Source organism: Podarcis pityusensis, assembly GCF_964106645.2.
Source record: "Podarcis pityusensis genome assembly, chromosome: 12".
Classification (NCBI taxonomy): Eukaryota; Metazoa; Chordata; class Lepidosauria; order Squamata; family Lacertidae; genus Podarcis; species Podarcis pityusensis.
Genome location: NC_138037.1, coordinates 47508097 through 47535399, shown reverse-complemented (window position 1 = coordinate 47535399; position 27303 = coordinate 47508097). Strand labels below are relative to the sequence as shown.

The 27303-nt window shown below is 43.8% G+C and overlaps 1 protein-coding gene across 3 annotated transcripts in view; it reads right to left on the bottom strand.

Moving 5' to 3' along the window:
- Positions 1–17861, bottom strand: part of TMEM108 (transmembrane protein 108) — a 190968-nt gene extending 173107 nt beyond the window's left edge. For all 3 annotated transcript variants that reach the window (XM_080975925.1, XM_080975929.1, XM_080975926.1), the window contains exons 1-2: positions 17738–17861; positions 9737–9866 (exon numbers count right to left, since the gene is read on the bottom strand). The gene's annotated coding sequence lies outside the window, so the exon portion shown is untranslated. The remainder of the gene's footprint in view (positions 1–9736; positions 9867–17737) is intronic.
- Between the last annotated feature and the right edge of the window lie 9442 nt (positions 17862–27303).

The window sequence follows — 27303 nt, the reverse complement described above, 5'->3', positions numbered from 1 at the left end:
AGAATCAGAATTCAAGATGACCTTAACAGATCAGAGAACTGGGCCCAAACTAACAAAATGAATTTCATTAGGACAAATGTATGGTTCTACACTGAGGCAGGAAGGACCATCTGCACAAATATAAGATGGGGACACATGTGAAAAGGATCTAGGGATCTTAGTAGACCACGAGATTAATATGAGTTAATAGTGTGATGAAGCAGCAAAAAAAAATCTAATGCTATTCTAGGCTGCATCAATAGAAGTATAGTATCCAGATCAAGGTAGTACCACACTTGGAATATTGAGTCCAGTTCCGGGCACCACAATTTAAGAAGTATATTGAAAAGCTAGAATCTGTGAAGGCAACCAAGACGATCAAGGAAACCAAGCCTTATGAGGAACAGTTGAGGGAGTTGGGGATGTTTAGTCTTAAAAAGAGGAGACAGAGATGATATGATAGCCATCTTCAGATATCTCAAGGGCTGTCACATGGAAGATGGAGCAAGCTTGTTTTCTCCTGCTATGCAGGGTGACAAGGAAGGAGATTCCTACTAAACATCAGGAAGAACTTTCTGACAGTAAAATCTGTTTGACAGTGGAACAGACTCTTTCGGAAGATAGTGGTCTCTCCTTCCTTGGAGGTTTTTAAACAGAGATTGGATGGCCATCTGTCATGGATGCTTTAGTTGAAATTCCTGCATTGTAGGGGGTTGGACTAGATGACGCTTTGGGACCCTTCCCACTCTATAATTCTATGATTCTATATTTTACTGGATTATACCCTGCAAAGTGAATGAGGATTAGTAACTGCTGGTCTAGATTCTGTATCCAGCCTCGCTAAGGGTGTGGTTTGTTTTCTCATTGTTAAGTCAATTTTCTCCCCACTGTTAAAACCATTCTCTTAAAAGTGAGATTCTGTTGTTTACAGTAGGGTAAACTCTCCATCCTCTCTCATTCACAATTATTTGTTCCTTGCCTAGGAGATTGAAGGAAGAAAGATAAAAACTAGTTTAGTTAGACAAGAGAAGGGAGATCCAATTTATATCATATTGCTCACTATTATCCCCTCTTACCCATACCAGACAGAATTACACAAGAGAGTTGAGGAGAGCAGCTTGATTGATAGTAGGTAATCTGGTTTTGACTTGTCTCATCAAGAGCCATCCCACCCACCCAGACTCAAAAGTTGCCTACTATGGATGTAGAAGCTTAACTTCCTAATGGAAGGGCCAAAGGCCACAACAGAATGTGAGGTGGAGGGATCAAATCTGTTGCTGCTTATAAGCCACATTGCTTATAAGTCGTTTATATCAGAAGCAGTACAAAGGCAAGTGGAGAGACAAAGGTCAGTCAATGAGAACTTTCCACTTCAACAAGATGCCTACTGTGTGTTTCAATCAGAAAATACAATGGACAAAATTAGAAAGGTGAACAGTACAAGGTGACTGACTCTCTCTATAGTTATTCTTAGCTTGGCTTAAAAATAAATAAATCACCCCACAACACTCTCTCTTGAAAACTTGCAGGATGGAAAAGGTAATGCAGTGAAAAGCTAAACCCATAAAAAACAAATATAGACCATTTAAGAGAGAGAAAGAGTGTGTGTGTGTGTGTGTGTGTGTGTGTACGTACATGTGCTATAGGTGGTGGAGAAATCTGGTTTCGTCTGCATCCCCTACATAACTCAAACTTCCCAAAAGCAATGCATGAACTGAAACACAGGTATCCTACAAATTTGGCAGCTGCTGCAAAAAGATGGAAGGCAGCCAGGCCAGGAACAGAATGGGCTTAACGTAGCCCTTCTGGTTCCACCCCCACAAAGGATCTATGTGGCAGCATGCCCTGCTTCTTTCCTGGTCCAGGTACAACATCACCACACACCTAAACCCTGCCAGATGAGGGTGGGTAAATTAACTACTGAAAGTGATGATGTAAACCTGCAGACTTACTTGGCCAGCAGGCCTAATAAAGTACAACATGTCACATACTCTCTTCCTTCAGTAGTGTAACAATCCACACTCATCCTTTTCACCCCAGATATAAGAGAAACAAGAAATGAGCAATTGGTCAAGTCTGATTTGTTCAGAAATAAGTAAATGCTGATCTCTACATGGACCACCCATCAGCCTGGTTGCGGGAGGCTTGTTGATGCCCTTATGGTCCTCCAGACCTTGCTGCTCAAAGTGGAAAGGTCAGGGGTAAAGCTTTCTACATGACCAGACATTTATAAATGCCTGAAGAGTGTTCCTGTTTATTAAGGAATAGGCAAATTGATATTATATGAAAAAATGGACTTCCTTCATCCCTTTCAGTATTAAGTAGACTTGTTGTTCGTTTTAAACTGGTGGAATATAAAGTGAAACTGTACTTCACTTAACAGAAATTTGCTTTTGTAAAATCATTAAACTTAAAAAAAAAAACCTCTTACCCATGCAGAAAAATTTCCTCTTTAGACAGAAACACACAGCCAGGCTTGCCCGTTTTATTTCCCTATTCCCAAAGAATTCCTGGACATGATGGCCTCCCCATTTGCCTTAATGAATTTCCTACATGCAAAAAGAGCATTCCCCCCCCCACCACACGCTAATGGAATAATTGGGGGGGAATGATAAATGATCTTTGTGTGCGCACCGGAGCACTAATGCCTACAGCAGAATGCCGGGTAAGAATGTAACAATATACCTCGGCGAAATATTAATTATCGCTAATTTCCTGTAACCACGTTTGAGCTCATCAAGATTAACCTAGATAGGATTTATATTACATCTGTCTACAGTTTGCTTAATTCACTGGAGTCCCTAGTTGCAATCTTGCATTAATTAAGAGACAGCATTTTTAAAACATCACAAGGATATCATGTGGTTGGAGCAGTATTTGCCAGATTTTCTTTTAAATTATGTGAATAAATTGTACTTTTTGGTTAACTAGTGAAAAATTCCATTTACTAGATTACAGTATCACTTTTGAGAGCTAAAGGAAAATGCTTAAATCACAATATGGTCAAAAGGTAAATGCCTTTTTCTACTGATTCTAACTGAAGAGCTTTAAGCATGTGCTTACCTTTCCTACTGCAGTCAGTATAACCTCAGATTACTTACGGTAACTCAGGCTAGACTTGTGTCCTTTCAATTATGATAGCAAAAAGACCTCTATTGGTTTTAGGTGTTTATAAAAGGTTACATTTTACACAGTTATAATTAGAGGCAAAGGTTAACATTGCCACAGCTCACAGGTGTAAGAATAAATTAGAGCCCCCCCCCCCAAAAAAGGCAGAAAGAAATTTTACATATAAAACATGGATATTTAAAAAATATTAGGTACCATCTCTATATTATCAGGGACATAAGGTTAAAGAATTGTGTATACAGTGGTACCTCGGGTTACATACGCTTCAGGTTACATATGCTTCAGGTTACAGACTCCGCTAACCCAGAAATAGTGCTTCAGGTTAAGAACTTTGCTTCAGGATAAGAACAGAAATTGTGCTGGCGGCAGCAGGCCCCATTAGCTAAAGTGATGCTTCAGGTTAAGAACAGTTTCAGGTTAACAACGGACCTCCGGAACGAATTAAGTACTTAAGCCGAGGTACCACTGTAATGCACATGCTTCCCATCAACACTGCCTCTTTAGAACAAGTCTTGCTGATAATAAAAAGAAGGTCATGGTGACATTGTTCTAGTTATAGCTCACCTTTATAGGCAGATAGAAAAGTAGACAAGCTCCTTCTTAGTGTTGCATTGTAACGAGATAGACTTTTCTCCAACGGTCACTCACCCTGGTATTATCCTGGCCCCCATTTCTTTAATTGCTTGGAGATTTAAACTTTTCTCTTAAGGCAGAGTATTCTGGGTGTTTCTTGCTGACTGTCCTAGGTCATTCACTGGGGCTTCTAACTGATGTTTAGCCACTGGAGAGAACATCAACTGTTCTGCTGTTTACATCAAGGATAGACAACAAGATATCCTCCAGATGTCACTGGGCTGTCATCATCCCTGACCGCTGGCCATACTGGCCGAACCTTATTTATTTATTATTTAATTTATATACCGCCCTATACCTGGAGGTCTCAGGGTGGTTCACAGACTGGGAACTGAATGTCCAACAATATCTGGAAGGTGCTGTTTTGGCTGCCCCTGGTGTATATCATCACTGTATATATGGATTAAGAAACATAAATAAAAAAATCTCTGGTTTTCTAAGCAGCTTAAAGCCTGGTCCTATACATCTTTACTTGCAAGTAAGTCCCTTCTAATTTTAGTGTTCCATTCTTCACAGAAACAAACTTGCCTTTGTCTACAGGACCCAAAATTAAGGCAGAGCAGTTCAGAGACAGAACAAATCCCAAACAAGGTTAACCCATAGGTCTTCCGTATATGAAAACCCAGTGATTAAATTCTCAAGGCTCTGAACTTTATCTGTAGCTTCTTCCCTTTCATCAGTTTCTTTGAGGCCAATATGCCTTATATTAGTAAAATAGCTACATGAGAGTTAAAGCACAAAACATTTCATATCACACACTGGCTTTGTTGATAAATCCGTACGGTAACATCTGCTTTGGGAACATTGGAACTTCCAAAATGAAGCCCTTCATGATTTGTCTTATGAAGGATTAATGACTTCTTCTAACTTATCCTCATGAGATGAGAGGGAAGTGAAAGGTGTGCATGCACTTATGTGGTGGAGAAAGAGAGAGAAAACATCTTAGTTGCTATCTCAATCACTTCACTTCAGGCATCACGTTCTGCAAAAAAGCCAAATTTACCACTAGTGATGCATGAGTGAAGAGGCTAAATTATGAAAGACACTCTGGCTGCTACTGTTTAAAGAAGAAAGATTATGGCGAGACCACTTCCAATTACGCAATATATACATCAAGACAAATGACATAATGTGAGCCACGCTCTGTATTGACGCTCTGGGGCCTATTGGTTGGTATTTTTAATGAATAGTGGCCAATGGTCAGGAAACAGCTGGAGGTCTCTTTAGTGTTCTGGATAGGAGAAGAACAGGAGCATTTTTAAAATGAGGTGAGGATGAGGGACAGAGAGATATGAAGGGAAAGGAGCTCCCTTAGGTGTGCTGGGGTGGCTCCTCAGGGATCTGACATGGGGATTTGCTGTTGGTAGGAATGCTACGCTCAACTTGCATATTTGTAAATAAACTCAAATACTGAAAAACACTGTAAGAGGTTTCTCCTTCCAAAGGAAGTCAGACTTCACTAAGTCCTGCCCAGAGTTGGTGACAAGAGCTTGCATGGTCAAGCATCTGTTGAGGGACCCCCACCTCAACACTGGCAAGAGGCTCTTGGAACTGCTGCAGCGAGAAGGGAGACTTACTGACAGAGGGGATTCACTGACAGTATCTTGCCTAAGGCGGGGGGCTCAAAAACCTGCAGCTTACACAGCCCTTGGACCTTCTCACCACACAGAAAATATTTTTTCTGATAATTCATTTAATTATTTATGTGTATAGCTCCTGCAATATACATGACACTTGATAGAATAACATACGGAAGAAAATGCGAGTGGGCGGAGGAGACAAGTTCCTGTCTGGATAGGCTCACAAGCTAAATTTTAGGGGAGGGTGATACAGAATAGGGAAGGGCAAGCTAGGAAAGGGAGGGGGGAGGGAGGGAGAGGGAGAGGGAGAGGGAGAGGGAGAGGGAGAGGGAGAGGGAGAGGGGGAGAGAGAGAGAGAGAGAGAGAGAGAGAGAGAGAGAGATGCAAAAGGGGAACAGGGTGATTATAGCCAACTGAAATCAAACATCACACCTAAGTATCATTGCACATATCTCATCACTGCCTTAAAATGCAGCTAGGCCAGGTCTGCGGCCAGAGGGCAACATGAGGCTCCTGAGGCCTTTTTGGCAGCCCTTGGCAACATTTAACACACATCCCAGCCCTCCTGCTGCCTTCCCAAAGCCTGGTAAGTGAGGCATTGGGCTTTGGGAAGGAGGGCTCTGACAGGGTCCTAGAGTCCTCCCTCCTTCTTCCCAAAGCCTATTTAGTGCTTTCTCAGCTTTGGGAAGGAGATGGGAGAACTCTAGGACCCTGACAGAGCCTCACACCTCCTTCCCAAAGCCTAGCACCTCACTTAGCCAGCTTTGGAAAGGCAGTGTGAGGGATGAGGGGGGGCATAAAAATGCCCCCCTTCACAGGACAAGGCAGTGTACTGCCTGCAGCTTCCATATCAAAGTATTCTTGCAGCCCACTTGGTATGAAAAGTTGGGCTGTTCCGAACTAGGCCATCCTTTTCCTCAATTTGGTTCAAAGCTCGTTTGGGGCGAAAATACATGAAAACACAGCATTTCTTAGGTAACAACAAGATAAATATGGATTGTGACTAACATCGTGTGTACACCACTTCCCAAACCAGCAGTTGGAGTGCACCAAATGAGGAGTGTGTACACAACCTTCGTATCCATTAAAAAATGTCCATAGGATCACAAATCATAGCTCTCTCAATTTCGAACAATGGCATACAAAGCCTTCTTTCAAAAAAAAACCTGGATCCTTCCTGCCAAACGTGTCAGCACCATCCTGTGAATATCTCCAACATATATTTCTACTATTCTTGTATATCTTAACCCTCAGTCAATATGGTGTCAGTGAGACACCACTGATACTGTATTTTATGAAGATTTCCCTTCATGAACGAGAAGCTCTGGAAAGTGCTATACAGAATAGTAAAGTATTGTTTTAAAGTAGACACTGTTCAGTGTTTACAAAACATACATTTTATATCATCCAATAAACAGTGTCTCAAGCTGAGTCCTAAATTATCACTGCAATACATTTTGGGTCTGTTTTTTTTAAAAAAAAAAATCTTAAGCACTAACAGTACGAAAGACTATCCTTACCACTTTTCAACAGCTGCACTTCAATGCTGTTAAGTGACTGCATAAAACCCAGAAGAGCCAGGAAATGGAGTAACAGCTATTCTCAATTGTCTCGTACACAGTATCATCTCTTCCACAGTGAACTGAATTTAAAGCACCACCATTTGGCCTGAGTACATGCCAACTTCAGGAAAATGCAAGTACTGTGTTTATTTCTAGACCCTCAGCAAATCTTCCAGAATCAATGGGTAATTCTGAAAAGATGCTGGTGAAAGCATTTTGTACTTATTCCAGCAACATTTCTTTATTACTGTCCTCATTGTGCAAGCCCATAGTCTGGAGATAGGATGCTTTATGTGCCACAAGCTATGCATCTCCATTTATATGAGACCAGGGACACTGGGGGATGTTCGATTCAGGGAGAATGATTCAAGGAGAGCACAAGCAGGGAACCAACTGTGTGCCCTCTTAACCAGGAAGAGTCAGGTCATGAAAAACACAAATTCTCTCACATTGCCCCTGACTTTTCAGGTGCTTCATGGTTGCTGGCCCAAGGCATTACACTGTTGAGTTGGAGGACAAGATGACACCTGTAGAATCCAGCAAGACTCGCAGCTGTAATCTTTTATCAACTGGAGACAGTTACAGATAGGTAGCCGTGTTGGTCTGCCATAGTCAAAATAAAAAAAATCCTTCCAGTAGCACCTTTAAGACCAACTAAGTTAGTTCTTGGTATGAGCTTTCGTGTGCAAGCACACTTCTTCAGATACACAGTGTATCTGAAGAAGTGTGCTTGCACACGAAAGCTCATACCAAGAACTAACTTAGTTGGTCTTAAAGGTGCTACTGGAAGGATTTTTTTTATTTCAACTGGAGACAGTTGGCTAACTTAAGAGACTCAAGGGAATAGGAGCAGGGTGCCTGCCCTCCATTATCTGCCTCTTGAGGCAACTGCTTTGCTTTGCCTAATGGTAGGTCTGGTCTCCTGGCTTGTGGCTATGGTACTAGGGGAGAAAAGCAGCAACGGAAACAGCTTGGGATTTGTCACCATCCAGCTTTCAGCAGAGGCCCCTTCCTTTCTCAACTTCTACCACAGGCACTTATGAACAAGCCATCTTGCCCTTGTAATTGTCTTTCCTGTTTTATTGTGGCCCCATCTGCACTATATATTTAAAGCAGTATCATACCACTTTAAAGAGTCATAGCTTCCCCAGTGCATCCTGAGAACTGTAGTCTGTTAGAGGTGCTGAGACTTGTGAGGAGACCCCTGTTCCCTTTATACAGCTAGAATTCTCAGAGTTCCCTAGGAAAAGGAGTTGGCTACTAAACTACTCTGGCAATTGCAACTCTAAGGGGAGTAGGGGTCTCCTAAAAACTTTAACAAACTACAGTTCCCAGGGGTTTTTTTTTTGGAAGAAACCATGGCTGTTTATAGTAGTATAATAATGCTTTTAAAATATAGTGCAGATGGGGCCTCTGACATTTTTACTGGTGCTTATTGTTGTAACAATCTAATGAAAACTGCATTGTGAGGCCCACCTCAAAAGCCTTGCATAAATTTCACAAGACATAAGACAAGGATGAGGAACCGGTGGCTTTCCAAAAGTTATTGGACTAAAATTCCCATCATCCCTAATCACTGGCTGTGCTGGCCAGAGGTCAAAGAAAATCCAGAGGGACACAAGTCCTCTACCCCAGTCTTAAAAAGAAAGATGCTGTATTTTTCAGTATATTGGGTCACTTGCTGCAAGATGAAATCAGAAGCGAGGTAAGGGTCTCACTACCTATTTCTCCAGAGATTCTTTTCCTAACCTTTAACTCACTTATACACAAAGTATAGCACAGTAAAAAAAAAATCATGCCCTGGCTCCTCAGTCAACACAGGGCACTTCCATTTCCAGATGGGTTGCTGCAAGAATGAGGGAGGTTGTGGCTAAACAAGCCAGATGATGTTGATTCAGAACACTCAACTAGAAAATTACTGTTAGCCACCTGTAAAACATCTGGAAAGAATAGACTAGTAGCCCTGGATGGCTTTGATAGCACCATGGGCTTCTACAGGATGGGATCGTGACATGTGACCCAAAGCACCACAAGTCCTTTCCCACCTTTTTAATGTTTATTTTTCTCCTTAGAACTTGAACATTCACTTCTGCTACACTGAAACATAGGCTTCCTACTTTAAAAAGCAAGCAAACAATTCCCTGCCCATAGCAGAGCAGTTTCACGTCTTCAGCATGAGTAGTGATGAAGCAACCCGCAATGAGCTTGGAATTGGAAAATAAAGACTATTTTTCTCCTAACTTTGAAAATCAGTTGGTTTATTCTAGGACAAACTGCAAGCCAATTTGGACCCTAATGTGCCCCACAATTATGTCATCAGGAACATTACTGATTCATTGGCCACCCCAATGTCTCTCCAAGGCCTGATCTCAAGGGTGAGGAACCTTTTTCTGCCCAAGGGCCATATTCCCTTCTGGGCAGCATTCTGGGGGCCACATGCCAGTGATGTGAAGTTCACCTTTGTAAAGGCTGGTATCTACACATACTCACATGCCTCTCGGTCTTCCATTCAGTCAATCAAGAAGCATTATCAGAGATCAAGGGTTTGCTCTAGCCAATCAAGGATGGTGTGGAGGACCAGTGAGGGTTGTGTCCTGGGAAAGGGTGTAACCTACAAACTTCCTCCCACTTACATGTCTGTTTTGTCCAGAAGCCTCCAGCTGACTCTGGTACGACAGCACATTTCCAAGATTGCCAGAATCAATGGCTATACTGGGTGTAACAGGGATGTTGTTATCATTATATTCAACCAGTATCACACCCCTACCCTCCAAAAACATGCAAACATCCACCTTATTGCTCTTCCTCCCGAGCACAAAGAACAATAATAAAAAACCATGACCATAAACATACCTTGGAGCAAGATGTGTAAAAGCTCTCTGTCACACTTTTATTCTCATCGTCCATTGATTCTACCTTTTCTCATTTGTGGTGATGTTTTATTCTTTGTCTTGCTTTCAAGATTATTGTCAATTGAGACAAGCTGAAAAGTTAAAAGAAAGTGTGATTATGTCCAGTTACTTAGCCACACTGCATTCTGCAGTGTGTTCCATCCAAATAGAATCTCCCCAGATAGATCACCTTCCTTTCAATTGGCCACAACAATTCTGTGGGTCATTGATCTTAAATGGGAGCCTATAAACTTCTCTGGTGGTTTCCAGAAAATGAAATCCATCCATATTTCAGAACGCACTGTTACACTTCAGGTGTTAAGTAGATCTGAAAAGCTAATCCCTCAATGTTCTGAAAGTTTTCTCAGAACTTGTTTTTTATAGCATCTAGAACATATAAAGTGGATGTGAGCAAAGTGCCAACATCAGATAGCTGAGTAATGCTTATGATAGGCCTATTAAGTAGGGTGGCCACATGTCCTACATCACAGCAGACAATCCTATGTTTGAAGAAGTTGTCTATTTGAAGGACTGTCCAGTCAAAGACTGGTTTCACGATAAAAGAGGGTATTCTCCGTGGCAACCCCAGCAGAGCAAACTTTCATGGTGAAGGGAGAGTAAGAAATAATTTACAATTCAATAACTGAACTGAATTTGTTAACAGTCTTAGCAGCAGCATTCTGAACCAAGTCTTATTTCTACTCACACTTCAAATGCAGCCCTTTGTAGAGCCCACTGCAGGAATTCAAACACTAAGCCTTGTATTTACCGATCCAAATCTCCAGTCACCAGGAATGAGTGCAGTTAGTGTACCACCCTACACAAGACAACAGCCCTATTGGCCACATATGACATCTGAACATTTAGATAGGGTGGTAGCTAAATGGCAGGGCCTCTGCTTTGCATGCAGAAGGTACCAGGTTCAATCCCCAGCATCTCCAGGTAGCCCTGTACAATCACTGAGTAGACGATAATGAGCTAGATGGACCAATGATCTGATTCAGTGCAAGGCAGCTTCCTATGACCATGCAAGGTTCAGAAGAACCCTTTAACTAAGCACTAAAATGAGCAGTAGGGAGTTGCAAATGGTGACATAAAATGTTCAACTGAGATATTGTCAAATCTGCACTCTGTTCATTATAAGATATGTCAGAGAATGGAATATATCAATGGGGCAACATGCATCGTGGAAGGAGGGGAGGAATCGTCTCAAAGGAGTTTAAACAAGCCAAAGAGTTTGTATAAAGCCATCTGGAGCCATATGCTGCCTAGTTGCTCAGTAAGATGAATTAATTACTTTGATGAGGCACATACTTCAATCAGAAGACAATAAAATATCAAATCCTTTGAATCCTGCCTCATAAAGACACCAGATGACATCATGAAATACAGTATTATTGTTGAATGCTTCAGTATTACAGGGCTCCCTAACTGTAACACAGGCGTCTCCCCACTTCCATGCAATAAGCACCCAATTCCCACTGACACATGCACTGAAAACAGAACCAAAAGGGGCAGGGCAAGGGTGGAACAGTGTGGAATGGAGCTGGATGCGAGAGAAACGAGGGAATTCCCACTTGTGTGCATTCCGGTGACGTGTGCAGTAGCCCAGAATGGAAACCTCACGTAAGTTGGGGATTCCCCTGTATTTATAGAACAGAGATCTTTTTCAAGCTCACTTTTAATTAATGTGCACAGCACTTGGCCCAACAAAAACTATTTTTCTCAAACGGGGTGGGGGGGTGAAAATGTCTGCATTCTTACAAGCACACAGCTTTAAGGAAAAAAACTGAGAACATGAACAACAGTTTGTAAACTGGAAGGTCAACTTCCAAGTTTACAAAAGCATTTTAAAATCTCTGTTTTTTTGCTTTTACAAAAGCATTTTAAAATCTCTGTTTTTTTAGTCAATTGCGTAATTTTCAATTGTTTGAAAGATGTACCACATGGCATTGTATATCTGCAGTGCTGTAGCAAGGATATACCAACTATAGCTCTGACTCTACTAGAAGATAACTAAAGGAAACGATTCTTCCTGTGCTTTCCTGGAATTTTCACAAAAAATTATATCTCCTTCTAGCATAATAAATCACAGTGCCTACAGCCTACACAGTAGGAGGATGTTTTGACAAGGATTCCTTATGATGCTATTGCATATGCCTTGTCAAGACGCTGAGATGCCTTGTGAAACGGAGGGAGCTTCCTTGTCTGGTAACTTCTCCAAAAAGAAAAGGGGGGGGGGGGGACTGGCAAGATGTTCTAAGACTGAGAGAGCTTGTTGTAATGTAGATGCTATTTTGAATGGTGAAAGTTCACCAAAACAACACTGTGGGCTTGAGTGGCAGCCAACCTCTATAGCTAACTTATTGCTGATACACAGAGGTTAGGAATCTCAGCCTTGGGAACCTAATGCAGCCTTCCAAGCTTCTAACTGGCCTCACTTCAAACCTTGGGTGTTTTTACCTGGCTGGATTCCTGAAAATTCTCATTTTTCTGTATGCAAGAGGGTGTGTGAGTGTGTGTCTAAACTAGCATCTTGTACAAAGGTAACAATGAAATTGATTATTCTGCCCTCTTTTGCCTTTCGGCATGCCCAACACTGGCAACGTTCCCCCACAGAAAGTTACCTAGAGAATAATGTAGGGTGAAAAGGCCAGTAAACCCACTGCTGTAATGAGGACACTACTTTTGATCACAACACAAGGAGAACCCTGATAAAATCAAGACACACAGCACTGCAGTGCTACAGGACAAAAGGGCATCAACCAGGTGAGCACTTCAGTATCGCTCAAAGTCTTGCCTAAGCTGAGGGCCACTTCTCCATTAAAAAAGGAAGGGGAACTTAGCTCCCCTTACTTAGAGAAGTTAGAAACAAACTTTGCAGACCCAATAATTGACACATATCCCCTTCCCTTTTGAGGTGGATCAGTTGCCTTTCAAAAGTGAGTGATCTTCCTCCACTGCGAAAGTGGTAACTCTCTGAACATCACTTGTTATGGATCACAAGTGGAAAGAGTGATGATGTACTTGGGTCCTGCTCATGGGCTTCCCACAGGCATCTGGTTGGCCACTGTGAGAACTGGAAGCTGGACTAAAAGGCCTTTGGCCTGATACAGAAAGCTCTTATGTTCTTATGTGTATTCAGTCCAGCTTGATCATCAACAGACTATGCCTTTCCACATCCTATTTGCGGCAGTGCCCATCTGATACTTCAAGTAATAAATGGCAGTTATTAAAGGGATTCCTCACTGACTCCACTGAACTAACTCAGTCTCAAAACCAGATTTTGTTTTTTAACTTCTACTTTTTTTCTGGGGAGATAACACAAAAATTTCTCTAATGGCTCTTCTGCTTGCTAGTGTAGCACCTTTGTCCTAGGGTAATATATCACACCGAAGAAAGTACCACAGAAATTAATGGGGCAAAGGGCTGATTGACACATTAAGGTTTCTTCTAGCAGAGATAATGTGCACAGCCATCTTCCTCATTCGTGGCAAAATAAACACACACCTCACACATCACAAGTGATTGTGTATATATTGTTTTCTTATATGAAAGAATGCCATATAAGACACTGATCTTGTTTTCATGTAATGCTAAACCAAACTGTGGCTTAGTGTGAATGAGATGCTCCTGGCGAGATCTCCCTTCAGTTATTCTGATGCTGCACTGAGCTGAACTATGGTTTGACTTTGCATATCAACATAGGTTTGTGGTTTAGCTCTCCAAGGCAAACCACAAGCTGTAAACCATAGGACCAACCTTGGTTTGAGCTCGTGGGTTTGTCTGCAGAGCTAAACCCTGAGTCCAGGTTTGTAGGACACATTACCCTGACTTAGCAGAGCGCAGCAGAATGACTGAAGGAGGAGTAAACTGGTCACAAGTTCCTCTCTGTAAGCCTGCATGTTTGCTCCTAAGCCATGATTTGACTCTGTGTTATGTGCAAACTGAGCCATTGTCAAATAATTAATTTACAGAACTCCCTGCCATAAAGATATAGTGGTGACCACTGGTTGGTTATAAAACGGGGTTTGAAAAACAATCATGGAGGGCATATCTATCAGTCAAGTCATGATGGTTATATGAAATCTTCGTGGTGGGGAGGAGGATTTGTTTATCAGCATCACTCCCACTTTATTTCCTGTTGATTACAGATACAGTGGTGCCTCGCAAGACGAAAAGAATCCGTTCCGCGAGTCTCTTCGTCTTGCGGGTTTTTTCGTCTTGCGAAGCAAGCCCATTAGCAGTTTAGCGGATTAGCGCTACAGTATTAGCGGGCTTAGCGGATCAGCTGATAAGCGGCTTAGCGATCAGCTGTTAAGCGGCTTAACGATAAGCTGATAAGCGGCTTAACGATCAGCTGATAAGCGGCTTAGCGATCAGCTGTTAAGCGGCTTAGCCGATCAGCTGATAAGCGGTTTAGCGGCTTGGGAAAAAGGGGGGGGGGAGGAAAAAAACCCCGCAGGAACTCGCAAGACATTTTCGTCTTGCGAAGCAAGCACATAGGAAATTCGTTTTGTGAAGCACCTCCAAAACGGAAAACCCTTTCGTCTAGCGGGTTTTCCGTCTTGCGAGGCATTCGTCTTGCGGGGCACCACTGCACTGTTTTTTCTCTCTGCAAACAACCATGGTTTTGCACAACAGCCACAACTCTAACATAAAAGATGAAAAAGACGACAAATGAAAGTAAGGTGGCATGGCTTCAAAGGCAACTAACTTTAGTTTGGGGGAAAGGGGAAACTGGGGGTGGATGCAATGTGGAAAACAGAATGGGCAGAGTTTGGATGCAATAATGCAGGAATATTGAGGAAGAACTGATAAAGGAGGATAATGTGCTGCCAGTACTATGCACTATTCACATATCAAAGATATGATATTGCATATACCCTTAGTAAAACAGCTATGTAGATGGGCCCTAACTCCTTAGGAAATGTACTTAGGATTGCATCTAAACCACAATTAATTTTCCTTTGATTAAATCCAATGTATCTCATTGGAGATGTGAATTTATTATGACTGTAGCTTAAATTCATTTAGCTCTTGGAGATTGCATCCAAAGCTTCCATTATCATGCATTTATACATTTTGGTACACGTTTCCCTGTGCATTTTTGTTTGTACACATCATATAGGCTGTTATCTCCATTAATGCTTTTGCTCAAGTTCTTCTCAATTCATTGTTTCTTCTTCTCCTATAAAAATATAAATAACTCTTCCTAGTCATTTCTGATATATATACACGCCAAGCACATGAATTTACAAGTGTGAAGTAAGCTCTCAGCTCCTTAACTGGATTAGAAATTTTCTCAGTTGACGAATCCTTTTTAAAAATCCTGTAGAATCCTTAGCATCTAAAGAATCCCTGAAAATCAGACTTACCAGAAATAAATTTACCATAATTAGCTTAGTGCCTGCGCATCCAAGATAACTTTGTACAAATATTTTCAAACAAGGATGGTCACAGGGGATAATTTATGGTAAGACTTGATGGTGCAGTAACAGATGTTGCTGGAAGCCTTGATATTCTCATTGTAGCATGCAATGCTGAAAACAAAACGCTAGAAATGAGAAAACAGAATATACTTTTTCTGAATCCTATAGAGCATTTGTTCTCAGTAGATAGGAAAATCAGTTAAGGAAAACCAGTTAAAGAACACTGCTGATGAAAAATTCACAGAAGTTTTTGAACACAGGAGCATTTGGTTCTCTGAATTGGTGCTAAATAGGCAAGGTGCCAACTTTTTCAGAGTTTGCTTAAAAAACAAAACAAAAACAGACAACATGTAACCTGGGATTGGAAGCAGTGGGAATCAGTTGAAAAATGACAGCATCATTTTCCAGAAACCTCCCAACAGAATTATGTCCAGAGGCAAATCAACAGAGTTCCTCTTAAATATTACATGTTTTGTGCAGCTTCATTATTTATTTATTTATTTATTTAACGGGGCATGGGTGGCGCTGTGGTTTAAACCTCTGTGCCGCTTGGACTTGCCGATCGTAAGGTCAGCGGTTCGAGGCCCCGCGACGAGGTGAGCTCCCGTTGTTCAGTCCCAGCTCCTGCCAACCTAGCAGTTTGAAAGCCCACAGTGCAAGTAGATAAATAGGTACCGCTCCAGCGGAAAGGCAAACGGCATTTCTGTGCGCTGTTCTGGCTTCACCAGAAGCAGCTTAGTCATGCTGGCCACATGACCCGGAAAAACTGTCTGTGGAAGTGGACAAACGCCGGCTCCCTCGGCCTGTAAAGCAAGATGAGCGCCGCAACCCCCGAGTCGTTCGCAACTGGACTTAACTGTCAGGGGTCTATTTACCTTTACCTTTATTTATTTATTTATTATTCAACTTATACACCTATACCTGGAGGTCTCAGGATAGTTCACATCACAATCCTATTCATGTAGATTCAGAAGTGAATCCAACTGTGGGACTGGGGGGTTAATTTATACGATTTACCTGCCTAAGACTTGCAGCCTGTTCAAATAATAATAGCATCCCCATTTTTAAAAAATAAATGTGAGCATGTTGTATGTGCACAAAAACACACATATGCACACTAATGTTCTCTGCTCACATGATAGAAAACCTTTTCTGCTCGATTATACATTCCACATTCCTACTGCACAGTTCATTTTATTTGGTTGCTTTTAATAACCTACTGTTTTATTTTGTGCTGCAGAGTACATTGTTCTGGTTTTTTTAAAAAAAAATTGTTGTAAAGTGCTTAGAAACCCATGATTAAAGATGAATTCATAAATATTTTAAACGAATAATAAACGAACAGCCATTGATCCTTGGAGAAATGTCTTCCACAGACACATACTCTGCAGTAATTATTAACACCCCTGAGCGTCAAGGAACCATTTGATTTTGGGTATGGGTGTGAGGGCTAATGAAAAGTTATGCACTCGCTGGCTTCCATCTCACCCGCCACCCCACCCCAAACACACCCACCCACCCACCTTCACTTCCAGCTCAGCCAGTAGACCACAAGCCTCAGGGATGTGGGTTCGAGCCCCACATGGGGCAAAGGATTCCTGCATTGCAGGGGGTGGGACTAGATGACCCCCCAGGTCCCTTTCCAACTCTACAATTCCCATGGAAATCTCTCTGTAGCTTGGCTGCTTCAGAGAGGCGTGCTTCTATCAGGGCTGAAACGTTATGTGCTTTTAACCGGCTGTAGCAAAAAAACCCCAACCCAACCCCCTCGAAATTCGCCTTACAGAACAACAGAGTCCATTTAACCCCCGGTTCATTTGGATATCCTGAGAACCCCTTTCCTCATTTCCTCATTCAGTCGAGAGGCATTTCCCAGGTTTAAATTTAAACTGCCAGCTTTGCAAATAATAATAATAATAATATTAATAATAATAATAATAATAATGACAATATATATTTCATGCCACCCTTTCTCCTCACCTTTCCTCATTTCCGAACCCGCCTCTCAGTCGAGAGGCATTTCCCAGGCTTAGATTTAAACTGCCTGCTTTGCAAATAATTAAAAAAATAATAATAATGACAAGATATATTTCATGCCACCCTTTCTCCTCACCTTTCCTCATTTCCTCAGTCGAGAGGCATTTCCCAGGTTTAAATTTAAACTGTCTGCTTTGTAAATAATAAAATGATGATGGTGATGAAGGTGATGGTGACAAGATATATTTCCTTCCTCCCCACCCTCAAACCCAGAAGAGCGAGGCGAAAAAGAAAAGAAAACCCAAGTCGTATTTCCAACGCCTCACGGATCTCCCCCTCCTCTGCCTCTTTTAACTCTCACAAAGACAGAGAAATAACCCACGTAAAACGCGACACCCCCCCTCAATCCGTCCGCAAGCCCCATCCTCGCCACACAATATTGGGGTTTCCACACACTTTCTGAGGGAATGGAGGAGGACAACGTACGGCAGGGTCCCGAAAAAGCAGCCTCAGCAGCCTCCCCCCCCCCTTTTCCCCACCACCTCAGATTTTACCTCAGGAGGAGCAGCGCCGCTGCGAAGATCCACCGCGGAGGAACCCGGCGATCTCCCGCCGCCGCCACGCGCGACGCAAGACGATACTCCCCGGCAGCCCAGGAAGGCCAATAGCACATGTTGCCTCGCGTCCGTCACGTGGCAGGCGCCAGCCAATCCCTCCGCGGGTCCCGCTCCGCCGCTCCCCCTCCCCACCAGCCGCTCTCCCCCCCCCCCCATCCCGTTTAGAATTCCCGGCTGTGGGAACGCACGAAAGATACCCTGGGAGTCGGGAGATTTCAATAGAATTAGATATCCTAGGGGTACCCTGAGGGTCATCTAGTCCAACCCCCTGGGATATGCAGCTGTCCGCCTCTAGGGGGGAATCGAACCTGCAACCTCGGCGTTATCACCACCAGGTTCTACCCAGCTGAGCTACCCAGCCACGTAAGGCGTTTGCCCTCTTTGAATTGTTTTACTATAGCTGAGTTTGCATCCAATGTTACATCAAAGAATCAGGTATCTGGGCCAGCTGAATAGGCTGGGGGGGGGGTTTGCGCTCAAATCGAATTTAGTTCCCAGAATATAAATGAAGTGTTTTTGTTTTTTGCAACAGCAGGGACAAGTTATTATGGAGATTAGAAGCAGGATTATGCGAGAGCTGTATTGGATTAGCCATAATCGGGCCAAAATGGGAAGGCCCGTATTTAGCCGTTGTGGTTTTTAAAAGATTTAAAAAGTTGATGAGGGAAACAGGTGCTGTCAATAAGCAGGAGGCCCTTCGGAAGAATATGTGCTAATTGGGAAGAGAAGCAACTTCCTTGGCAATATTGGGAGAGCTCAGCTGATGGATCATGAAACTCTTAATCTCAGGGTTGCACAGTGGGCAAAAGGTTCCTGCATTGCAGGGGGTTATTATTATTTATTAAATTTGCATGCCACCCATTCATCTGAATGTATCAGGACAGCTCACCGCATAAAAACACAAAATGAAAACATAAAGTGCACGACCCTTGCTGCCTCCAAATCTCACATCCCCTTTTCTATTCATGCTCTACAATAGTGGTTCTCAAAGGGTGCACCACACTGGTCCGGCAGGAGAGAATGGCAAGTGTGGCGGGAAGGTGCAAGGACAATCAAACATTTAAACGTTTCAGTGTAGTACTGTATACATCTTATAGTGCATAGTAAGAGGCTTGTTTAATAATGACATTTTGGGAATGATTCATATAACTGCATTGGGCTAGATGACCCTGGCGGTCCCTTCCAACGCTACAGATTCTAAGACTCGTAAAACTGCCTGTCAGCTGGCTTGGGAATTGGGTGAAGAAAGGAGCAGGTACATTAGTGGACTGCAGTCAAAACTTTCCATCTTGGCTTCGGTTCTGATCTAGATCAAGTTCTTTAATCCACTTGTGTCGTTTAAATACACCATTTGAAGTACTGTATATGCCAATTACTGCAACACCATAAAAGGTAAACGGACCCCTGACCATTAGGTCCAGTCGTGGCCAACTTTGGGGTTGCGGCGCTCATCTCGCTTTATTGGTCGAGGGAGCTGGCGTACAGCTTCCAGGCCATGTGGCCAGCATGACTAAGCCGCTTCTGGCGAACCAGAGCAGTGCACGGAAATGCCATTTACCTTCCCGCCAGAGCTGTACCTATTTATCTACTTGCACTTTGACGTGGTTTCAAACTGCTAGGTTGGCAGGAGCAGGGACCGAGCAACGGGAGCTCACCCCGTTGCGGAGATTTGAACCGCCGACCTTCTGATTGGCAAGTCCTGTGGCCACCAAAAAATGGTTTCCAGATGATAGGGGCTGTATGTGATTGTATCAAGGAGCAACAATTCTCAAACAAAACAAAATTCAAAGGAAGGATCTGAGAACTGCAGTGGTGTGACAGCTGAGCTACCATAATAGCCTTTCTCATTATGAGTCTAATATAGAAGTCAATCAGCATTATCATAATAATCAAACAGAGGACTTAAGGGCATTATGAACAACATCAACTGATGACAATTCCATAGATACTTGAATCATTAACTGTTTCTGCAGATTGTTGTATGCTGGGCTGGGAGTGTCCTTGTAATGCTTTTATTAGCATGAACAATAAAACTACTCCGTTCTGCAAAAAAGGGGTATTCTGTTTTACTGGCCCCTTGATGACATTGATTGGGTGTGTAAGCTTCGCTGCAATGGCAATTTCCCAAGGTTTACCGTACCAGAGATCTAAAGGCAACTAACATGGATCTAATCAAATCCTTAAATACTGTCTCCTGGTCACCACCCTCTGACTCAAATAGTAGGGCTGTGCAACCTCTTCATCTGAATTCTGAATACCCAAGTTCAGCGGCGTAGCGTGAGTTGTCAGCACCCGGGGCAAGGCAAGTAATTTGCGCCCCCTAACCCGGGGCAAGGCAAGTAATTTGCGCCCCCCCAACCCCTAACCTGCCGATCTGAGTCGAGTTGCTGCTGGCGCTGCCGCCCAAACCACGCCGCTTGCCCGGAGGAGGAGGGGGGGCAGAGAGGCGAGGAAAATGCAACATGGCCCAGCAGCTGCAGCAGCAGCAGCGGAGGCGGGGCTGTGAGGAGGGGCTGCCTGGCACGTCCTCCGCGGCCCTGACGCGCGGGGCTGAGAGCCGCTGCCTGCCGGACGCCTTCAGCCCGGGCGCGCGCACAGCTCGTCGGTTCCACGAGACATGGGGCTCTGCTACAGCCTGCGCCCGAGGCTCTTCGGCGACTCCGGAGGCAGCGAGCGCGCCCCCCCAGATGTTGCGCCCGGTGCGGCCGGCCCCCCTGGCACCCCCCACGCTACGCCACTGCCCAAGTTAGGTGAGAATATTTGGACCAAAGCTGGGGCCCTTCAAAGAGAGCCTGCCTGAAGTGATCCAAAGTTAATACCCACCCCAACCTCCTCCTAAGCCACACGACCTGTCTCCAAAATAGCACCAACTTCTGCTAGTTCTCTGAATAACAAAGAGTTGTTGTCATTTCAATTCAGCTAAGGAGGGAGGATCATCTTTGGGCCATTGGGTTCACCCTTTAAAGCTCAAAAGTTCTCTACAAGGGGTGGAGCCTGGTGGAGGTAGTCAGCATACAGAGGCCTCCGTTTGCTTCCAACCCTTGTTGGAGCAAGTTGGTCACTTGGAGATGTCCATAGTGTGCCTGGCTTCGTTCTCTGTGGGATCCTGAATCAGACCAGAATCTTCTTTGGCGATCACTCGTAGCTGAGTAAGATTGTCTTCCATAAACACGGTTTTAACAATGAGTCCGTAAGTGACTGTGGAGGCCAATTCTGGATCCACACGTCCTTCCACAGTGAGGACATAGGTTTCCGGGCGGGAGTTGATCACAGTGTGGATCTTAGCATGTTCCTCCCTTGCGTCCTGAGTTCAAGTGTCTTCAAAGCCCATGACACCTTTGGTAAAGACTGTTCTCCAATTGGAGTGCTCGCAGGCCAGTGTTTCCCAGTTGTCAGTGTTTATACTACAATTTTCAAGATTTGCCTTGAGACAGTCTTTAAACCTCTTTTGTTGACCACCAGCATTACGCTTTTCATTTTAAAGTTTGGAATAGAGTAGTTGCTTTGGAAGACGATCATCAGGCATCTGAACTACATGACCAGTCCAACGAAGTTGATGTTGAAGAATCATTGCTTCTACACTGGTGAGCTTTGCTTCTTCCAGTACACTGATATTAGTTCACCTGTCTTCCCAAGTGATTTGTAAAATTTTTCAGAGACCAGAATATGACAGCCCATAAGGAGCATCACTTACCACCCTGCCCACAGCATTCTGCACCAGCTGGACTAGCTACAAGGGAGTATTGCAGTAGTCTAAAAGAGAGGTAACTATCACATGTGTCACAATAGCCAAGTATTTCCTGTCCAGGGAAGGGCACAGTTGGTTCACCAGCTGAAGTTGGTGGCAGGCACTCTTCCATGGACAAAGATCGTTCCAAGAACTGCCCTAAACTGCCTGTTCCCCTAGAGGGAGTGCAACCCCACCTAAAACAGGCAACCCTCCATTTTTGGACCTGGGAACGGTTCACCAGCATCTGGGTCTTAGCAAGATTCAGCTTCAGTCTACTGTAATGTACACCATATGAACACGTTACAGACTTCTGCAATTGTCTGGGGGTTTGTTGAAAAGAAAAGTTGTGCCCCCCCAGAGGAACATCCTTAGATCCTAACAATTCTATCTGGATCCACAGCTTGTCTTTATATTTCAATTCACACACACCCTCCCTTCCACTCCCCAAATGCTCTGGCTGCATTCATTACCTGCTGCTTTCTTGTCCATTACGCAGTACAAAGCAATCTGAAGTTAAACACAGACATTTGCATTTGGAAGGCAACACACTGTTTTAAATTTATCTTTATATATAACGCCATGAGCCATTGTTCAGGGAAAACTGCAGATTAATAAATTCAAGTTCTCTCCATTGTTTGGCTGGGTCAGCGCCACACTGGATTACTCCTGGGCTCCAGATACGACTTGCTATGCATCACCAAGGGCTGGTGTTTGATGAAAACAAAGTCTAAAACACCCTGCACACAGAACTATTTGGTTCTTATTTTATATCACGTTGCACCACTTGTCCCGGGAGACCTGGGTTCAAATCCACATTCAGTGATAAAGCTCACTAGAATCCATCTCTCTCATCCTAGTCTTCCTCAAAGAGTTTGTGAGTATAACATGGTGTGCATGTTTGCTGCTTTGTGTTCCTAGCAGGAAAAGTGGACATAAATGCAATAAATACCTAAAAACAAATAGCATTACACATCCATTGGGAGATACCCTTTCATCCTCATCCTAAGTGAGTCTTATTTGATAACATCATTCTCTAATAGCTGATTGGGTTGGCCAGTCATGTGATCCTAGGAAAAGTCAGCAACATACCTCAAATGAGCAAATGAAATACACTTCTTTTCCAGACAACATCTTGGCTCCCTTCCCCAATCTCCTTCCTTTCCTCTTATGCCAGAGCTGGGGAATCTTTGGCTTGGGGCAACATCTGGACATAGCTGTCAACTTATAGATTTGAAAATAAGGGACCAGCAGCCTCAAAAATAAGGGATCAGCAGCCAAAATAAGGGATTTTCAGAGCACAGGTATGTTCAACTTCTAAGCCTCTCTGAGCCAAAGGCAGAAAGCCCAGCCAGCAGCCAAACGAAGCCTCAAGCGGTGGTTCCCACAGCGCAGCAACCCGGCAAAGGGGATGCAGCAAGGAAAACCACCATCACCTCTCCACTGGGAAGCGCTGAGCAAAGGCGAGTCCCCAGGCAAGGCGGCCGATTTGATCGGCACAAGGCATGCAAGCTCCACCCCCCAGTCGTTCTTAGACTCCTTATTGGGTGAGCAACGCAACCAAGCAACACAGCTGGAGCCTCCCTCCTCCTAGGCCGGCAGGGAGGGAGGGAGGGAGAGGAGCTGCTGCCTTTGAAACCCGGGAAATTTAAGGGACATCATCAATAAGGGACAGCAGCGGGACACGGCGCTGGGATAAGGGACTTTCCCGCCAAATAAGGGACGGTTGACAGCTATGCATCTGGAGGGCCAAAGGTCCCCCAGCCCTGCTGTATCTCATGATCCCAGCTCATTATCCTTGCACAAACTTGACCAGACCAAACTCTTAGGAGCAACAATCTCTTATGAGACTTTACCACCAGAACTACAACCATCAATGGCAGTGGGGCTGGTATATTTGCAGTTCCTTTGAAATGCCCCATTAATAGACTTGGGGGCTGGAAACCTCAGTTCTGAAAATATACCTGCCCTCTTCCCTTTCGGAAGCACCCTTACATCACACAGTCTCATTGGAACATCTTCAGTCAGTGAAGTAGAATGGGACAGGATAGGCACTTACAAACCACAGAGGACACTGAGCTACATAATCTAGCTTGGAGTACGGCAATGCATTCTTTGTGGGGCTGCCCTTGAGGTTGACTTGGAAGCTGCAGCCGGTGTAAAACTTGGTGGACTGAGTGCTCATTTGAGTATCATATTACACCTTGACTGAAAGAATGGCGCTGACATCCAGTTAGCTACAGTTCAAGGTGCTGGTACCCAGGGCCAGCCCACCCATGAGGCAAAGTGAGGTGACTGCTTCGGGTGGCAGGATTCACAAGGGCAGCAGATCCCAATGTTGCTCTTCCTTCCCCCATGTTCCTGAAGAAGATCTTCAGGGAGGGGGATGTAATTTTGGCGTCCGCCTCAGGTGCCAAATTGTCTTGGGCTGACCCTGCTGATACAGGTAGCCCCATACAGTTTGGGGCCAGGATACCCAAAATATTGCCTTATCCCTGATATACCCAATTAATTGCCGCCTGCAGATACCATACTACCCACAGATTAGTTCCACACAATGCCAGAACCAAGCCTTTAGCATGGCAGCACCAATCAGGAGATTGGCGGTTTGAATCCCCGCAGCATGGTGAGCTACCGTTGTTTGGTCCCAACTCCTGCCCACCTAGCAGTTCGAAAGCACGTGAAAGTACAAGTAGATAAATAGGTACCACTCCAGCGGGAAGGTAAACAGCATTTCTGTGCTCTGCTCTGGTTCACCAGAAGTGGCTTAGTCATGCTGGCCACATGACCCGGAAGCTGTACGCCGGCTCCCTCGGCCAGTAAAGCGAGATGAGCACGCAACCCCAGAGTCATTCGCTATTGGACCTAACGGTCAGGGGTACCTTTACCTTTACTTTTTCCTTGTAAATGGATATTTTTATTTCAGTAGGTATCTGTACTAGATTTGAAACTGCTTTTATAAATTTGATTTTTTAATTGTTTCTATGTAGGTAATTGTTTTTTATGACTGCATTTATTCTGTTTTTTTACAGTTCTGAGAAATCAACCTGTTAGTGTGATGGCACCTAAACTTTGGAACTCCCTGCCTATTGATGTCAAGCAAGCATCTTTTTGGTGCCTGCTTGAAACATTTTTGTTTAGGCATATGTGCCTGGACAAAGAGATGTTGACAGACATTACAGGCCTGCTCCTGGTTTTGACTCGACAGCTTTTTGTGGTTTATGGATATCAATCATGGTTCGCAATGAAGGGCAAATAGTTTCATTTGAATGACCATACCATGAAAATCCTTTGAGTGAAATCTTTTGACTTTGAATAGGCTGCTTCAGATGCTGTTGCCCATTATTGTCCAGCGGGAAATCTTTCTTGAGTTTAGCACATTATTCCAAGCCCAATAGCCCATATATGAAAACCATGTTTCACCACAATCCTTTTAGAGAATTCACAACCCGTTTATGATGGTTTATTAGTATTTCTTTTGAGGCATCTAACAACTGGTTTCCAGACTCCTCTGGGACCTAGCTGAGAAAGCAGGCATGGAAGTTAGCTAATGTAGCTCATATGGTTTAAATGGCTTGGATCTAGCGATGGGGGTGGAATTCTTCTTTGAGTCACGTTTTAATGTGAACCTACCATGTTCACACTTCCTAAAACAATGCACGAACAAAAACACAGCTATCCTTTGAAATCTGCACATCCTGCATTTTTAAAAAACACATCCTTAATAATAAAATACATTTCCCCCTGATCCAGAAATCATTGCACACAGCATCAGGCTACAAGCAGGTCTCTTCCTTTTGCTGCTCTAATCCTCCCATTCAGGAGATAGGACAAGAGAATGTCTGTTGTCCCACCTACATCCAAACAGGCGATTGCCCCCATCTGCTTGGCAGTGCACTCGTAACTCTGAATCAACAAACAGCGTGTGCAACTAAGCAGCAGGATGTGGGCTTCTTCCCCTACCCAGTTGGGGTGAGTCATGCCTAGGAGGTTCGTATCCAATGTGACTCACATTGGTTTTATGGGACAATAGTGCTCGCCCCAATAAAGCCATAGGGTTGGCTCCAACTTGCTTGGAGCAGAGCCACTTAAATTAATGGACCTGTATTTAGGCATTAATTTCAATGGATCTACTGAGCATTTTTTAAAAACAACAACACACTAATAACTCCTCTATTCCGTTTAATGCGTGAGACCCAAAGAAGTTTGCTAATAATAATAATAATAATAATAATTTATACCTTGCCCCTGTGGCTGGGTTTCCCCAGCCACTCTGGGCAGCTCTCAACAGAATATTAAAACACTCTAAAACATCAAACATTTAAAACTTCCCGAAACAGGGCTGCCTTCAGATGTCTTCTAAAACGCAGATAGTTGTTTATTTCCTTGACATCTGATGGGATGGTGTTCCACAGGGCAGGTGCCACCACCGAGAAGGCCCTCTGCCTCGTTCCCTGTAGCTTCACTTCTCACAGGGAGAGAACTGCCAGAAGGCCCTCGGAGCTGGACCTCAGTGTCCGGGCTGAACGATGGGGGCGGAGATGCTTATTCAGGACACAATAAGATCATAAGAAATCTATGCAACAGCACTAGAACACAAAGGAGTACATCAAGAATAATAATGCCCACCAATAAAGCATTAATAAAACAGGGCAGTGCAATGATTATTATGAGCACAAGTAATTTTGGACACCACCCATAATTCCAGCCAAGGTAACAACTTAAAGAAAACTTCCCACCAGTGTGGCTGCTTTAATTTGCTTTATCCACTGGAGCCTACCTACAGCACCTAACCATGATATAATTAAAGCCTTAAAAGCCCTTGTGAATTATTTCTCTGTTCCATTCCAGTTCCAAAGCATCTCATTGGAAACAACGTCTGCATTTTTATGAACAGCGAAAGTAACAAGTAAAAGCCTCCCAGAGAGCTCTTTATTTTTCCAGACCTCTTCCCCTACGAAGACTGTAATTATTTCCTCCTCTGCTGCTTGCATAGTAGTTAATTCTCATCCTCCCTCGCACTTGATATCTATCCCCCAAGCTTATTAAACACTCTAATAAATGATACTGAAATATTACTAAAACGACTGCAGCTCTATGCAAAAAAGCCAGTCTTACCTACACAAAGCATAAACAATTTTTCATTTCGTTTTAAAGGTCTTTGGCTTGTAATATTTGTGAGGCACTAAAAGTGGTGTGTATGTGTGTCGCAATCCTTGGTATGGTCACTTTATTATAAATAACATTTGTAATACTTCCTTTCTTTTCATCTCAAATGTTATCTGTGTAGTCTTTCAGATATTAAGCCAGGCTTAGTCCCAACAGCCCTTCAAATAGAGGCCTCTCCTCTGTCTGTCATTCAAATAGAAGACTATCCTTGTAGATATGGCCACCCTAAAGGTAAAGGGACCCCTGAACATTAGGTCCAGTCGTGGCCGACTCTGGGGTTGCGGCGCTCATCTCTCTTTATTGGCCGAGGGAGCCGGCATACAGCTTCCGGGTCATGTGGCCAGCATGACTGAGCCGCTTCTGGCGAACCAGAGCAGCACACGGAAACGCCGTTTACCTTCCCGCTGAAGCAGTACTTATTTATCTACTTGCACTTTGACATTCTTTCTAACTGCTAGGTTGGCAGGAGCAAGAACCGAGCTCACCCCGTTGTGGGGATTCGAACTGCCGACCTGATTGTCAAGTCCTAGGCTCTGTGGTTTAACCCACAGCGTCAACCACGTCCCACATGGCCACCCTACTGCCTAACAAATAGGTGGGCAGGTTC